The sequence below is a fragment of the Marmota flaviventris genome, chromosome 1, assembly GCF_047511675.1.
Source record: "Marmota flaviventris isolate mMarFla1 chromosome 1, mMarFla1.hap1, whole genome shotgun sequence".
Lineage (NCBI taxonomy): Eukaryota > Metazoa > Chordata > Mammalia > Rodentia > Sciuridae > Marmota > Marmota flaviventris.
The window spans coordinates 68,339,001-68,357,347 of NC_092498.1; the positions used below are offsets into that span (position 1 = coordinate 68,339,001).

The window sequence follows — 18,347 nt, forward strand, 5'->3', positions numbered from 1 at the left end:
CAAAGAATAACAGCCTTCAAAAACAAATGACAAAAATTTTAATGATTTTAGGCAAAATTTGAACTTTTAATTTGACATTGTATAGAATTGCTTGGATTAGAAACAAAACCATATTTAGATGGAGAGATGGTAAAATAAATTTTAGTCACATGAATTTTATAAAGTAATTATAAGTCTAAAAAGTGTATTTTACAAAACTGAAATCTTCAATTAAGTCATCAGAACATTATGCTTGAAAGTGATTAATTCAAACTGAAAAACAGTGAATAGTTTTCTTTAGCTTTGTGTGAATCATACAAGATACATGAGTTGATTAATATTTATGATGGTATTCTGTCACAGGTTGTATAATTTACAAAAAAAGTATGATTGCCAATTCATAGCCTAAAAGTTTTAAGCCTTGGCAAAGACAATTTTGAATCATTTATAACTGCTAACGATGAATAATAGCAAAATCTTAAAGAAGTTTGTTTTTGATGGTGTTTTAGCTATATTGGATCAATATCTGGATTTATTAGAAGTTTAAAACAAACTAATGTTCCTTGCTTTATTCCATTATATAAAAATTCACCGTGTATAAATATTGAAAATATTTGTGCTCAATTTTCTAAAGTAGATCCTATAAAAGTGATCTAGCTACATATGCAGATGTACATATAAATGATATAAATCACTGCAGGGTAAAAAATAATAAATGATATATAATAAACTTAATGATCTTATTTACTTTGCCAATGTTCATTGGTTGAGATCTGAATTACAAAGATTTACTGTTCTGTTTTATCCAGAGATAGTGTTCATGAGATAGTCAATATTGGAAGATAAAAAAAATGGCAGTACAATTTAATTTCCTCATCATATCACATTACCAATTCAATTAAATCTGAGTTTCTGAAAAAGGAAAAGGTGGTTTATGACCTAGAAGAAGTTATGTTGAAATTAAAATTTCTTCTCATATAACAATGCTTTAATACATTTTTGAAATATGAAGCAATATGGAGAAAATTTCATTGTAATTATCAGGACTATGTAAACTGACTGCCAAAATTGTAAGAAAAACTTGAAGAATGTTTTGTTGACATTGAAGGAGTTTCTTTTTAACTTAGGCAGTAATCTTTGAAGTTACTAACAGATGATGAGAGCTGACACAAGTCAGTGACTGTTTTTAATTTAAAAATATGTGCTTTTGATAGTGATGTGTTGTTCTTCATAAATTAAAAGAAAACAAATGACTTATTTTTTATGTTTAAGTCAGATTTGATTCTCCTTTAATTGACCATTCTACTGAGATCCATTCATTTACTGGCTTTGATATTTATTTTTCATTTCTTCTCTGTAAAGTATTACATTAAGTATGTTTTGTAGTGCTGGCTTGGTGTTTATAAATTCTTTTAGTTTCTGCTTATTTTGTGTGTACGTGTGGTAAGAACACTGAAGATCAATTATCTTAGTAAATTCCAAGTATCCAATACTGTCTTATCACCAGGTTGTACATTGGAACGCAGAACTTACTCATCCCATGTAACTAAACATTTATCCTCTTTAACCAACATCTCCCAATTTCCTCCATATCGTGTCCCGTAAAAACCACCATTCTAATTGCTGCTTTTATAAACTTTATTTTTCTTATTTTTGGTATCAGGAATTAAACCCAGGGATGCCTAACCTCTGAGTCACATCTCCTTTCTTACTTTTTTTTAAATTTTGGGATAGGGTCTCGCTAAGTTGTGTAGGGCCTTACTATGTTGCTGAGGCTGGCTTTGAATTTGCATTCCTCTTGACTCAGTCTCTTGAGTCGCTGGGATTACAAGCATGTACCACCACACCTAGCTGCTTTTATGAATTTGACTATGTTACATTTCACATGTGATATCACGCAGTATTTATCTTAGTACACTTAGTATAATGTCCTCTACATTGACACAATTTCCTTTTCTGATGCTGAATAAAATCTATTTTTGTATCAATTCAACTTATCAACAGATACTTCATTTCCATACCTTTGCTATTATGAATAATGCTGCAAGGAACATGAAACACAGATATCCTTTTGAGATACTGATTTCACCTCCTTTCCATATAAAACCAGGAGTGGGGATGCTGGGTTAGAGGATAATTCTGTTTGTCATTATTTTTTGAGTCACTGTCATACTATTTTCCATATGGTTGTACTAGTTTACATTTCTACCACAAGTGTGCAAAGGTTCTTTCTCTTCATTCTTTCTAGCACTTGTTATCTTCTGCTTTTTTGGTCACAGCCATTTTAACAGGTGTGAGATAACATCTCATGGGTTCTGATTTGCATTTCCTTCATAATTAATGACATTTTCATAGGATTATTATCTATTTTATGTCTTCTTTTGAGATAAAAAGACACTCTAGTTTCTTAGTTCTTCTTGTGTAGTTATTTGTCTTTTTGATATTGATTTCCTTATGTATTTCTCATACCAAAACTTTGTCACATCTATTTTCAAATATCTGAAAATATATGCAAATAATTTCTCCTATTCTGCAGGTTATCACTTCACTTTATTATTTTTTAAAAATATTTGCTGCAGAGAATTTAAAGTGATCTACAGATTCAGTGCAATCCCAGTCAAAATCTCAAGGGATTTCTTTACAAAAACAGGAAAACCATCCTAAATGTGATGTGGAATCACAAAATACTGTGAATAGCCAAAAGAGTCTTGAGCATGAAAAAATAAACCTGGAGTTATTTATCACACTTTCTGGTTGTAAAATATATTACAAAATTACAGTAATCAAAATAGCATGGTATTGCATAAAAATAGACACACAGATGAATTTGATAGAATAGACAGTCCAGAAACAAATCAGCTCATCTTTAACAAACATGCCAAGGACACATAATGGGGAAAGCATAGTCTCTTTGATAAATGCTGGGAGAACTGAAGAATGCAATTCTTGTTTTCTTGCAAACTATGAAATTGGACTCTCATCTTGTACTCAATTCAAAGTGGGTTAAAGACTTAAAAGACCTGAAACTATAAAATGAGTGGAAGAAAACTGATGTTGGTCTAGGCAATGATATCTTTTTTTAATATGACACTAAAAACAATGACAACAAAGCAAAAATAGGCATGAGGGATAGAATCACAATAAATTATGTTCTTAAAAATTGATGTAATCCATAAGGATTACAGGTGCTCACTTGTAATCCTTATGGCTCAGAAGGCTGAGGCCAGAGTGTCACAAATTCCAAGCCAGGCTCAGTAACTTAGCAAGACCCTGATTCTGAGTAAAAAATAAAAGGGACTAGGGATGTGGCTCAGTGGTTAAGCACCCCTGGATTCAATCCCTGGCACACACACACACACAAAAAAAAAAAAAAAAATTCATTTAACTTGTTTCTTGTTACTGTTTTCATGTGGTGCCTAGGAAGTTTTAGATTACAAATGAGGTTCACTTATTTTTTTAGATAGCATTGATCTATAATAAGTTAATTCCTTTAATCTTCAGATAAAAGATGCTTTAAGTTATCTCTAGGACTTCTATTAATACTTGCATTTTAGTAATTTTTCTCTGGAAAAATCGTTTATTGCAAGAAATTTACAAAAATATAAAGAATCAAAAAAAATGAAATCACCCTTAGATGGACTCAGAAATACAATGAATATTTTGAGGTGTTTTCTTCAAATCTTTGTTCATAATTTTTTTCCTATTTCTCTTTCCCTCTCTCTCCCTCATTTCCTCCCACTCTCTTCCATTCTACACGCCAAAGAATTAAAACAGAGCACTACTTTTTTCCAAAAAATATCTGAGCCAGTGAAAAGAAATTAAAAGTAAATCTGTAGCCAAGAAAACATTTGAGAAGCAATGCCATTTTGGGTTTTAAAAGCAGAATATTCAGTTTCTGCTCTATGCAAAATACTATCAAGAAAATGAAAAGTCAAGCCACAGACTGAGAGAAAAAGCATTGTTCTTCAAAGTATACAAAGAACCCTTGAAACTAAATGATAAGGAAACAATCAATCCAATTTACAAACAGTTCAGACATTTACTGATACCCCATTGCAGAAGATATATACATGACAAATAAGCATGTGAAGAGATGCTCCACATTGTATGTCACAGAGAAATCTGTATTAAATAAAAAATGAATTGTCACTATACATCAATTAGAGTGGTGAGACACTGACAATACCAAATGCTGGCAAGAACGTGGAACAAGAGACACTCTCATTCTTTGCTGCTAGTGAAAATGATACAGGAACTTTTAAGGCAGTTTGGTGGTTTCATACAAAACTAAGCGTACTCTTACCATCTTATCTAGCAACTGCTCTTCTTGGTGTTTACTCAGTGCAGTTAGAAACCTATGTCTACACAAAAACCTTTGTATAGATGCTTATAGCATGTTTATCTGTAGTTACCTAAACATGGAAACAACAAAAACATCCAATGGTAAGTGAATGGATAACTGTTGGCACATCTAGATAATGGGTTATTCTTGAGCACTAGAAGGAAATAAGCTATAAAGGCTTGAAAATACATGCAGGTAACTTAAACACATATTACAAAGTGAAAGAAGCCAATCTGAAAAGGCTACATACTGTATGATTTTAACTATATAACATTTTTAAAAAGGACCAACTGTGGAGACTTAAAAAGATCAGTGGTTGTCAGGAGGAGAGAGAATCACGAACAGAGCCTAGAGCAGTTTTATAGCAGTAGAACTACTTTGTATGATACAATAATGGTGGACATGCACCTTTATTCATATCCAGAGCATGTACAATACCAACAGTGAAACCACAGGTAAACTATGGGCTCTGGGAAATAACTATGGGTCAGTGCAGTTTCATCAGTTGTAACCAATACTCCACTCCTATGAGGGATGTTGATAATGGAAGAGGCCATGTGGGTCCAAAACAGGAAGAATGTGGGCCGTCTCTATACCTTCCACTCAATTTCACTGTGACCTTAATATTGGTCTAGAAAATGAATTCTACATTTTTATAAGAAAGACATTATATTATTTTTCTGAAGTTAGATAAATGTTTATTTCTGCAGATTTTTCTCTTCAGAAGTAACAGTTAAGGAGGAGTTTTGAGATGTTCTATTTAAGCCTTTTGTAAGCTCTTTATAGAGAAAATGGCTACAGTTAAATAATTTAAACACACTTATGCAATGCTAGCTCCTTTGAAGAATATTGTCTTTAAGCAGATCATAAATCTCATAGTTAAGAAAGATGTATTTCAAGTAATTATTCACATATTTGAAAAGCTTTACTTTATTATCACTATACCTACCAATTGATGGAATATGAATGAAATGTTTATATGTAGAGTATACTACTATGTGCCTTTTATATCTTTCCTTTTCATTCACTCAACTGTATATTAGGTCTTGAAATAAAAGTAGTTTCAAATAACTGTTAGGTACTGTGCAATGATTTTTAAAAATTAAGTTTGTGCATTGTGATATAGGTGCTATCACACAAGAACTTCTAATAATTTCTGCCTATTTTGAAAAGTCTAGATTGGAAGGTAAGTTTGAAAATGAATTAACGTGTAGGTACCTCATATATTTCCTCCTTATGTGTTTGAAGCTTGCATGAATTGACTCATTCCCTCCATGTTGAGTTTCAATCAGGAATTTACAAATCTAAAATGAAGGCTTATCAGTAACAAACCACAGGCACTGACACTTGTCCCTACAGTAGAGCTTATGCTATAAAACCATTGGAACATAAACTTTAATTGACAACAACAGTAGTATCACTTAGAAACAAGTTATTCACATTATGAGAAATCAACTATCCAACTATTTCTTCACTTCATCTATCCAAAAAACATAGCCCCTCAAGCTGAGTGATTTTCAGGTTTAATGCATATTTCAACATAAAAAATGCATCCTCTTTCTCTATATGTTGCTTTTTTGGACTAACACACAATTATGGGTTTATGAACTATCTTTTCTTCAAGGTATGTGAATTGTTATGGATCCAAGTATTTAAATAGTTCATCTTTCTCATGTTTTTGGTTATCTGACTAAAGTATTATAACATAACCATAGCATAACTGTGACTTTATTAAGTATTCTGTACCTCCATAGCTAGAAAGAAATGGAAAATTTTTCCTTTAGGTTTTATTTATTTTGTTGTTTAAACATGATTAATTCCATGCATTTTATCAGTATATTCCATTCTATAGAAGATGCTAATTTTATATTATATTGAATCCAAAGTTTGTGTTTGTGGCCTTTTCTCTCCATTTATTGCTTGGCGTGCTGCATCAACAAGAAGTGATAAAGTTTAATTACATTTATGAAAATGAACCTAAAACTATTATTACTTTATACAAGTTCTAATGACAAAAACACTTTAAATTGAACAACAAAATCTTACCAGTGAGTCATAGCACTAGCAGCATGCAAAGTAATAGAAAGGAATTCTTATTTATTAGAACAACATTTGCCCTCATGGTACAGAAAAATTGATTATCCTTTCCTGATTTGTTTGTTTTCTCCATGCTCTATGGGGTCATTACACAGCTTCTATATAATTCTTTAACTTGTTATTTCCCAATAGCAATAGAAACAGCAATTACTTTCTTCAATGACAAAAATGATGATGACTTAAAATGTAATCAAATAATAGAATTGATAGCATTTAAACTCCCAGAACACAGACTTTTTAATATAATGAAAGAGTCATATATTAAATTTCAAATAAATAAGAGAAGTGAGTTCTTTTATTTGATTTGTGTACATGTGTTTTGCAGAAGGTTTTGGAGGGAACCCACTGAGAAGGAATTTGGACAATTTGTTCGTGACTTGCAATATTTTATCCCTTCTTTCTGATCAATTAATACATTTTTGTCTTAGTCTTATTCAGAAGTTAAAATATATGACAAAATAGGGATTTCCAGAATCCCAGTTTTAGAAAGGGAATAATATCTCTTGTAATACTTGGCATACAGTGTTCAATAGCATGTACTCTGCAAATACTAAGGAACTGAGAAAATTTAGTCTCTGGAGTCAGGCAGACATGGATATAAAATTTGTCTTAAATACTTACCTGCTCTTTAGCCTCAGGCAAGTTTCTTAGGTGTGGCTGATATTTCTTATAAAAATTCCATAGGATTTTTATAAACATTAAGAAAATATGTACAATGCAAACTTAACACAAAGCCTAATTAATAGAAGATATTAAGTGCAGGTTAGTGTTTATCACTTTATGATTAATATTACCTTTCAATCCAAGTAGGCATTCAATGCATTCAATAGATATATTCATCATGAGTATTATTCATCCACCTCTCAAGGATATAAGCACAGTACATTCCACTCCATCCATTCCTACCATTCTTCCAAAAAGGATGATGCTTCCACTCTGAGATTTATACACTTATAAGTGTCAGCAACAAATCCATTTCTAGCATATGTGGTAAGTGTAGAGGGAACATACAGGAATCTTGGGGCGTAAGTACTAATCTGGTATTTGGGGTCTAGGCAGCGAAGACTGCTGACAGCAACAAGAAATTAGAATCTCTGCCTCATTCCTTCACAGGAGTTGAACTAGCATGAGAGAGCATCAGATTGGTGAAGGAGCCCCGATCCTCCTCCACACATTTTTAGGTTAAAAGTACCAATACTCAAATGTATCCCATTTTCAAATTACAGCTAATTATGTTTGAATAATTCTGGGAAAAAACCCCACCAAAATACCAGTGGATTTTGCTGTAACAGAATTCGATCTACAACATCTAAGAACTTCCTTAGAATGTATTGTGATCATTAGGAACAATCTTAGACAATGAAGAATGCAAAGAATAAAGAATATCATATAAAAATAAAGAATGTGTTATCATAGTATCCTCATAAGAAAAAGAGATTTCGTATGGAGTATATTTGTAATTTCTTGTTTTTTCTTTCTGAGGCACACAGATGTGTTCTTGATTAAATTTACTAGGTAATTTATTGCCATATGTTTGAGTATCAGTTTAAATCTGTTTATTATCAAAATAATTAGACACAATCATTAAAAACAGAAATAAGAAGAGCAAAGAAAAACAGGGTTGTTAACACAAAGCTTTTTTTAATAACATTTCTTTCCCTTATTTTTCATGACTCATGCAAAGGAATGTATGATGCCTGCTAAGTAATAAGGAGAAAAATGCTGAATGAGGCATAACATGCAGAACAAAGATGAAGCCAAAAAACATGCAAAAGTGAAAATTTTAAAATGAGAAAGTGGATAGAGAGGAAAATGGGAAGCTAGACATTTAGAAGAGATCTAAAACTAATCAACAATGGAAACAAAGGAGTTGGCATGGTGGTGCATACCTGTAATCCCAGCAGCTCAGGAAGCTGAGGCAGGAGGATGGCAAGTCCAAAGCCAGCCTCACCAATTTAATGAGGCCTTTAGCAACTTAGCAAGACCTTGTCTCTCAATAAAATACAAAATGGGGCTGGTAATGTGGCTCAGTGGTTCAGTGCCCCTGAATTCAATCCCCAGTATCCCCCCCCCACACCAAAAAAAGGAACGGGGGATATCTTAGAACCTTAGTAGAGATCTAAGGTAAATAAGAAAGTAGCATGAAAATAAAGAAGGAATGAGACATTCTGAACAAAACAGATGAAAATTTTAGCAATTTGAACCACATACTTTTACTCATATGGAGATGATTAAAAAGTTGATCTTATAGAAGAAATTGAATAGTGATGACTAGAGACTTAGAAGCTGAAGTGAGAAGGGGCGAAAAAGGAGGTTGAACACAGGACACTAAAATACAGTTAGACAGAAAAAAATAAGTTCCAGTGTTCCAGAGCATAGGAGGATGACAGTGTTTTACAAAAATGTATCACAAATTTATATAAAGAACTAGAAGACTTTGTAGGTGCCAATACTAAGAAATGATAAGTGTTTAAGGAAACAAAAATGATATTTACCCTGATTTGGTCATTACACAATGACCATATCAAATGATCATTTTATACCCCATAAATGTATACTAGTGTTTCAAGTAAGAGTAAATTTTAAATACAGTTTACAATTTTAACAATTTGAAAATAAAGCTAAAATCAAAGAAAATAGTAATAAACTACTGTCTGAAAAAAAAAAAAAGACTAAAAGAAGACTTAAGTAGACCAAACTAAATTTTTCTTAAAATAGACTTATGTGAAAGTACGCACTAAAATTATGAATAGTAAAAAATTTCTCCAGATAAAAATCAGGGTTGTAAAAGGGAACTACTCCAGGGAATAAAGAGAAGTCTAATTATAGCCACTGGTACTTCTTAAAAAAGGGCTTTTGCCCTTTATTAATGCCTGCTGCCAAGTCATGAATAGCTAGGGGGTGCTGGATACCGTCAAGTGGCTTTGCGTGTGTGTGTGTGTAGTAACACAACACAGGACAAAGGATGTTCCAGAATTATCCAAGGGTCAAACAAACAATCTTTCTATTTGGATATAAGAGAGAGTCAACACTGAAAGGCACCCCAGTGATAATGATACAAATGATAGTATGTATGCCTTTGAAGAATGACAGATACAAGAGAAAGGCTTAAATTGTTTTTTTAAGGATAACATAAAGTTTGGAGAAATACCCCCTCAGAGTGTTTCAGAGAGGCTCTACTTAGAGGGAGTAAAGAAGAGTGGTTAAGAATAATAATTAGATCAGAGCCCAGCTTGGAATCCAGGTGCTGCTACCCAGATGATTCATAATGAGCAAAAAGCTTAACCACTGCATCTAAGTCTATGCATCTATAAAATGGGAATTTAGCAGCTGTTCTGAAGACTAAATACTGTATTCAATATAAATAACTTGGCACAGTGCTTGGTACATACATAGTGCACTGAAGCACTCCTTCTGTGCCTATTATAGATAAAACAGAACAAACATTTAAAAAATCTTGGCAATGATTATAAGATAAATAAAATTTAAAAGTCTGAATAAAAGTTATCATAAATAAAATCATATTTTGATAAATATCCCATAATTTTTTGCAATGAAATTATTTTCTTTGAGAAATTTAGAATCAGTGCATTTAGAGGTTTTTCTATAGTATATTTATACATGGTCTACTTACAGAAATATAGGTCAAAGACAAGGATTATGAATGAATGACATTCTAATGACTCAAAAGTAAAACTCTGGGGTATGAAAGGGTATAGTTGATTGCATGCAAAAGCATCTTTGGGCACACATCCTTCTTTATTTCATAAATGACTTTGAACAAAAAATTGGATTTTGTTTTCTACCTTCTAACCATAGGGAGAAGTGCGACTTTCTGCTAACAGTCTATGTATGTCTACCAGGTTAAAAAAATAAAATACTTGGGGCTGGAGTTGTGGCCCATTTTTAGAGCGCTTGCCTAACCCATGTGAGGCACTGGGTTTGATCCTCAGCACCACATAAATAAATTAATAAAGATATTGTGTCCATCTACAACTAAAAAATTATTTAAAAAATAAATAAAATATTTGATTTCTAAAGTATAAATTTCAAAATAAGTAAGTAAATGCAAATAATTTAAAAATCAATGTTCTAAATAATGATATACTATATAGAAATTCTGTGATGGTAAAAAATATTTGTGACTCAGCTAGAAATTTAGTTGATCTATGTCATCCCTCCCACCGTACAAAAGATTGAAGTCTAATACCAACACTTAATTTTGAATGTATACAGTATAAACCATAAGGTACTATAGATTTAATAATACATGAAATTTATTTTATTCTAATCACCAAATATTTTAAGTTATACCATTTATCCTCTTAATCATTAATATCTGCTCTATTGAATTCTAATTTCTATTTTAATCTTGGCTTAAATTTATATTGTGGTTCTTTATCAGTTTATTTAATGTGTAACCCATAGATTTTCACTTTTTTTTTGTCTGTTAGATTTTTAAGGCAACATATTGTCTTTTGGTGCTGGAGGCATATCTGTAATCCCAGGGTCTGAGGAGGCTAAGGCAGGAGGATCACAAGTTTGAAGCAAGGCTCAGCAATTTAGTGATACCCTGTCTCAAAAGAACTGGGAATGTTATTCAGTAGTAGTTTGGTGGTAAAGCACCCCCGAGTTCAATCCATAGCACACACACACACACACACACACAAAAAAAATCCTTTGTGCACAACTATAACTATATCGCATACTTTCTAATTCATAGTGCTTTCATTTTTATTAATTTCTATATATTCTGAAATCTTGGCTTGGGTTTCATCTTTTTAAAAATGTTTATCTGCACTTGATAATGTCAATATGCAAATTCTCATTCTATGAAGAAGATACTATCTTCTGTCTTTTGCACTGTTTTCATTTAAATGCAGGACAATGTCATTGTCATGCACTGCTCATTCAGGCAGATGTGCAGACACATGCTCTGGAACACACATGCTCTCTTCAGTTCCTACACAAGCCTTCATTGCCTCATTCACCAGTTGCTTGGAGGGACCTAATACAAGGCTCCTGGGTTCCTGGGCCAGGCAGGCAAGGAAAATGAGCAAAGCTATGGAGCTGGAGATTACATTGTACTGGAGAAACCACGCCTCCTATGTAAAGGGTGCCCTACTACTCATCTACAGCCCAGGATTCCACATAAGAATGTGTGTTCATCACTCTCAGATCTTTTGAAAAAAAAAAAAAAAAAATAGCCCAAACTTTGAAGTCTCTCAATTTTTATAGATTGAAAAATTTGAAATAATTGCCAAAGAAAACACAGTGTCTAAGAAAGAAAAAATATGTCTGAGGATTGAACTTGACCTGCAGCTGCCTACTTTAAGTTTTCTGACATTTGTTTTGTTTTGTTTTTCTCAGAGTGACACACCTGATGGCCTTTTTCCCTGGCTGTTTATTCCTCACTGATTATAATGAGAGACTAGAGGCAGTTGACAGCTCTCTTTGTATTTACCAGATATAAATTTTTTAAATGTGAAGTCTAGAGAGAAGTTTTGAATCAAAGCAAGCAGTAAAATGGAGGAAAGAAATCAGGAGATGGGGCAGGGTAGGATAGAGAGCAATGATATTAGTCAAATTATATATTGTTATATAGTATACATATACAGATATGTAACAACAAATTCAGCCACTATGTACAACTTAACATACCAATAAAAATATGGGAGAAAAATGTTTGGTATATTTTTACTATTTTAAAGAAACTTATTATATTATTAAAGTAATAATCATAAATGTCAAGATTTTCAAAGTTGTAACTTTTTCAGATAATCCAATAGCTTTCAAGGGTAGTGTTTAATTAAATAATATCACCATGAAAATAAAAATAATCTCAGAACAATGAAGATATTGCCACTTGATTTCGTCTACATCCATTTATAATCTCTACTTGTTGCTCTAGCAATTTTGCCTTTGAAGATGTAATATTAATTTTAGTCCTATTTCAAGAGAAGAAAATAAGCACTTCTATAATGTAGACCAAAATCAGCCAATAATTAGTAAAAGACTAAATAGCAAATCCTGTAGAGATTATATGAGCTCTCCTACAACTATTCCAATATATCAATGTATGAATACATCATTGTATGAAAGCAGCAAAGACAGCCTATCTGTGAATGGCATGGCTGCATTCCTGTAAGACTTCATGTGCTAGTAAAATCTGAATCGCATATAACTTTTATAAGTCACAAAATATTATCATTATTAATTATTCAAACATGCAAAAACCATCTCAGCTCATGGATCATACAAAAAAAATAGGCGATTAGTTAGATTTGTCTCAGGTCATCATTTGCTAATCCCTACTTTTAGAGCATATCATTCTCAATATGAAGATATGTGGAATACCAAATTACTTATGCATTCTTGATAATTTTATATTGCCAAATTAATAAAGTGGCTTAGCAAGCAAACAATCAGTACAGAGGAGAGGATTGCTTGAAAAAACATTTTATACTAAAGCAGGTAGTCCGAGAAGTTCTCCATCTCCCACATACAAGCAAATCACCTACAAACTGCTCAAATAGTCCAATCAAATTCACAATCAAGCAAATATATTAAAGTTCCAAGATTGCTAATGATTTCTCCAGTTCTAACATTATCCAATTGCCCTTGAAGATATGTAGCTGACCATCTACATTCTTGTGACATACTAGAAACAGATAAATGCCAGGCACTGTCATGGTCATTTCCCATCATACAGTCAGCACATAGATGGACACATTAATAGTTATATTTTTCTGGTTCTTCCCTTTGAAAATATTCCAAAGAACACCTGGAAAATGTATTCATTGAATGCACTAGTGAGTTTCTTTTTTTCAATTTCTTAAAGAAACCATCATTATCATTGACTCTCTTAGCAATTAAAAACCATGCAATTAAGTAAATGTATTTTGTATAATTTTTAAAGGTTGTCTATATTACCAAGGCATTACAAAGCCTCTTATCATTTTTCTTATGTATCTCTAGCTCAAGTGATACCAAGACATTCCTTTAGCAAAGAACTTGCATCCAAAACAAATAACCTCTGAGAGGAATGAGAGTCAGGATGAAATTATCCAACAGGATGATGAATGGTGACTGAGTATTTTTGAGCATTTTCTTCCACAGATTTCAGATATTTCATCTGTCCTGAAAATATATGAAACTGAGAATATTAGATCAAAAGATCTTTGGTAAATGTCTTCTTGAGTAATGAATTCCAGGGTCTGGACTCAGCATTTTATACCTAGGGTTATTTAAGGTTTTCAGGAATATATAAAATAGAGAACTAAGCTGAACTTCTCACTTAGAAAAAAAGAATGAATGCATTTCTGTTGTGTTTCAGAAAAAAATAAATCCTACAAACCTCATGGGCTTGTGCTAAGTAAATTGTATAGCTTAGTTAACATTATTGAAATTCCAAAATTAAGGCATGATTAAATAGTCCTGAAGTATAGAATTTTGTTTTTAGTAAACATCAATTTTGTCTTATTTTTCTTAATATTGTGAGCTATTTCATGAAGATTCAAGAGGAATTCTTGTCTTCTTTGGGCAATTTATTGATTTTACAAGACTTTTCAAAATTAGATGTCCTTTTAGTGTCTAACTCATAAGATTTCATGTCCAGAAAGTAGGAACCTCAGAAGAATTTGTGATTATGTGCTGGTAGTGGTGGGTGTTGTTGGTGTGTGAATTTTGTCTTCATGGCCTTTTACTTAGACATCTAAATTATATAAAGAGAAATGAAGAGCCAAGTAGTCAATGGCTTGTAGAGCAACATGTCAAAGTTTTATTGTGATTACTATAGGACTCTCCATCTGTGAGAAAGACTCATTGGAAACACAAAAATGGGAAAGACTGCTATCAGAAATGAATGGAAAAGCAGGCTTGGAGACTGATTGACAGACCAACGGCTATATTTCAACAAGGAAAGATACCTCCTAGTCCATTCTCTGTACCTCCTCCAGCAGGTATTATGATCCTATATCCCCCTAGCTTACCAGGTCTTCCTTGCCTTGATATGATGCCAGCACTCCATATTGGAGGCTCTCCTTCTGGGATGATGCTAGTGAAATCTGCTCCCAGAATGAGGCCACCCATAGGAGGCCAAAAATGCCAATGATGCTTGGGACTCCAATGATGAGACCTCTTGCTCATCCCATGATGGTACCCACTGGGCCAGGAATGACATGACAAGACAGATAAGGATACCGGGGAGCCACTTTCTTTCAGTTTCATATTACTTGTTCTACTTCACCAGGAGATCATGTGTTGACAGTATGACAAAGACTTGCTGCTCACCATTTCAATCAAAGAGAATAGTTTCAGTGGGGGAGAAGTTGGAAACAAAAGGTACAGTTTTCATTTGTATTGTGAAATGTGAAAATAAAGTCATCAGGTCTTTTAGAAAAAGTAAAAAAAAAAGAGGGAGAGGGAGAGGGAGAGGGAGGGGGAGAGGGAGGGGGAGAGGGAGAAGGAGAGGGAGAGGGAGGGAGAGAGGGAGAGAGGGAGAGAGGGAGAGAGGGGGAGAGAGAGAGAGAGAGAGAGAGAGAGAGAGAGAGAGAGAGAGAGAGAGAAATGAAACCGTTTTCAACAGGGAAAACAAAATGTTGAGATTCTCCACCCAAAATTGTCATTGATCATTACTCCTTAGATTAACCAGCCACAAATATGAAGATATTACTAATAACATTATGTAAGTCAAATTTAAACATTTTCGCCTTTGAGAATTCATAGACAACCTTTCTCAAATGGTTCACCTGAAAAATAGATCAGATCATCTATGCCATGAAGAATCCATGATGTAGTATTCTAATGATTTTTTTTAAACGTCTCTTTTTTTAATATTTACTTTTTAGTTGTAGTTGGACACATTACCTTTATTTTATTTATTTTTATATGGTGCTGAGGATCAAACCCAGGACCTCGCACATGCTAGGCGAGTGCTCTACTGCTGAACCATAATCCCAGCCCTTAAATGTCTCTTTTTATCTTCACATTCTTTCATAATACTTAGACTTGTCATTTAAGAAATTTTCTGCAATGTCACGTGAGTCTGGGAACAGTTTCAATCATATCTAACTCTTGTTATAACAACTTCCTACTACTTGGGGACACTCTGTTTGGGATAATTAAGACACAGTGAAATTAACCCATATATAATAAGATCAATTCTTGTCTACTTGCCATTTAGCCTTAAAACACAACTTTTAGAAATTTAATTGACCAAATTCAACTGAAAAATATATTTTATGAATAGCATGTTGTGTTAAGGGAGAAAGACCTGAAACTGAAGTCAAAAGGAAGATTTTAGTGCTGGCTCTAACAGTAATTAAAATACAATCTTCAGTCAATCTTCAAATGTTTGCTTCCTCATCTGTGAAAGGATATTATAATAACAAGATCTATCCCATTCATATGATCATTTTACATTTTAAAGAAGTTAATGCAGTGGAAACCTTTTGAAATCTATAAAATGTTCTAACATTAAATGGCTTTTTATTATATCAGTTCTAAAGACATTTACCCATCGATCTTCTATTATATTCAAATTTCTGTTACATTTTCAGATATTATTAGTAATATAATGATCTCAACCAATGAATATAGGATAAAGTCAAGATTATGACCATATGTACAACATTAAAGAAACTGATAATATGAAAAATCTAATCTTCTCTTCCTCTTCCACAGGCTCAGCCTCTGTGTGAAATTTACTATGGGAGGTGTACATTGAGAAATTATCCATAAAACCCACTTAATTATATGCCTAACCATCCTGTAACATGCTCCCAGGAAAAGGTATAAAAGTGAGGTAAGAAGTTTTTACTTTGTTCACAACCATGTCACCAACTTAATTAAAGCAACCAGAAGTAATTCATCAGGAGCTACATAATATATACCCTGGTAATGCTTCTGGCTATTACAAGTTTTATTTGCTTTTTTTTCTTAGACTGCCTTAACCCAAACCAGTCATTTAGTAGTTTAGCATACTGTCACATTCAGAATAAATTCAATCAGGATAATCACACCAAGAATGTTAATGATGCTGTAGTTTAATACTTCTCATATAACACTGTTTTTGCACTCACTACTGGTTAGTATGTGAATTATCTTTTGTGTATGATCAAAAGACTAAAATTTAAGATGAAAATGCCTAAGATGAAAAGCTAGATTATCTAAAATCAGCTTTGGGATTTAAACTTTTATTATCATATTCAGCATATTCAGCAGTACATGTCACATGTTATTTGGTTAATAATACTTACAATCCATACTTGCTCCCTAGAAAGCCTAATAACAAATAAAATAGTCATTAATAAGCCTCCCCCTCATTGAAATATGTTAAATCTCCTCTGGTCCAAGTTAAAATCCTTAATGAGTCTTAAAATCCTTTTCAAAGGTGACCTGCTCATGTGGGCTGCTCATAACAGGAACCACTGGTACAGTTTATTTAATTGAAACCTCTTAAATAACACCTTTTGATCAATGTGAAAGAAACTGATCTAAGCATATCAGTATTCGTTATTTGCTAGTTGTCCACTCACTAGGCATAGAGCCTTAGAGAAATTCAAGAAGTGAAATGTGGGTATTTGTCTCTAGTAGCGTGGAATCCCTGAGGAATGCAATGCACAAGGAAATGGGTCTCTTATCCAAGACAGAGTTATCCACAGCTACATAGAACCAAAAAATATTCCACAGGTTCACAGCTAGTCAAAGAAAAAATAAGTTAAATACTTGAGAAATTTTATTTTGTATTTTAATAAACTCTCACCCTTCACAAAAAGTATTATTATGGTTTATAATGGTGGCTTTATACAACACCTCTGGTATACTCAGCCTGGGTGACCATATGTCTGGGATAAGAGACCCATCTTTCTTGCCTAAATAGCTACAATACTTATAATAGGAACTACATTACATATATAATCAGAAACTATTTGTGTGGGCTTTCCATTGCTATCACAAATACCCAAGAAGATCAACTTATACAAAGAAAAGATTTCTTTAGTCCCTAGTTGTAAGGGTTTCAGTCCATAATCAGTTGACCCTGTTGCTTTGGGCCTGTTGCAGCAGATACCTCATAACAAGAACATGTGGCAGAACAAAACTACTCTCCTCATGACTGGGAAGCAAAAACAGAAGAAGAGAGAGGGGCTGGGGTACTTTCAGTCCTTGCTAGGGAATTTCCCATAACTGAAGAACTCCTAGAAATCCTCACTTTCTCAAAGCTCCACCACCTTCCAGTAGCACTATGGACTGGGGACCACATCTTTAACCCATGGACCTTTGGGGAATATTCCTGATCCAAACTATAGCACCAGTGTTTATTGTTCACCATGAATTACTATGTGTTATTTCCGTTTCTTTTAATGTGAATATCTTAAAAGTAAAATTGTGAATATGCAACCCTAAGCTACTATTGCCCTAGCATATGAAAGCCATATACTAAATATTGATTATTTGTTGATTGATAGAAGCAAACTTAGTGGCTTCTACCCAATAATATTTAATAAAATAAACAAGAATAATAATAATAAATAGTCTAATAAAAATGGAATCCTGAAAGAGGCTCAATGATTTGTAAAATATTGGTAAGTGATTTATAAATATTGGCAACTCTGACAAAGAAAACAGCACTAATTTTTATGTATGACCAATATACTAATAATCGAGAGGTCTAAAAAGTGCCCAAATTATTCAAGTACTAATTAATAATCTAAGAATTTGTCTGATTAAAGAAATTTCATTTTACCATTTTTTTATAATTATGAATAGGTAACCACTTTAGGAAAACAAAAATTGCCAAGATATATTTGTACATCATAGTTACTTGTATGAATAGGACAATATAAATGAATAAGGCAAATGTAGTATAGCATGCATAATTGCCATGTTATTACAAAATCTCATCAAATTGGAATCTTTCTTAAAATGT

At 32.9% G+C, this 18,347-nt stretch overlaps 1 pseudogene; it reads left to right on the top strand.

Moving 5' to 3' along the window:
• Positions 1-14,222: 14,222 nt before the first annotated feature.
• Positions 14,223-14,602, top strand: LOC114090452 (U1 small nuclear ribonucleoprotein C-like; annotated as a pseudogene).
• The last annotated feature ends 3,745 nt before the right edge of the window (positions 14,603-18,347 follow it).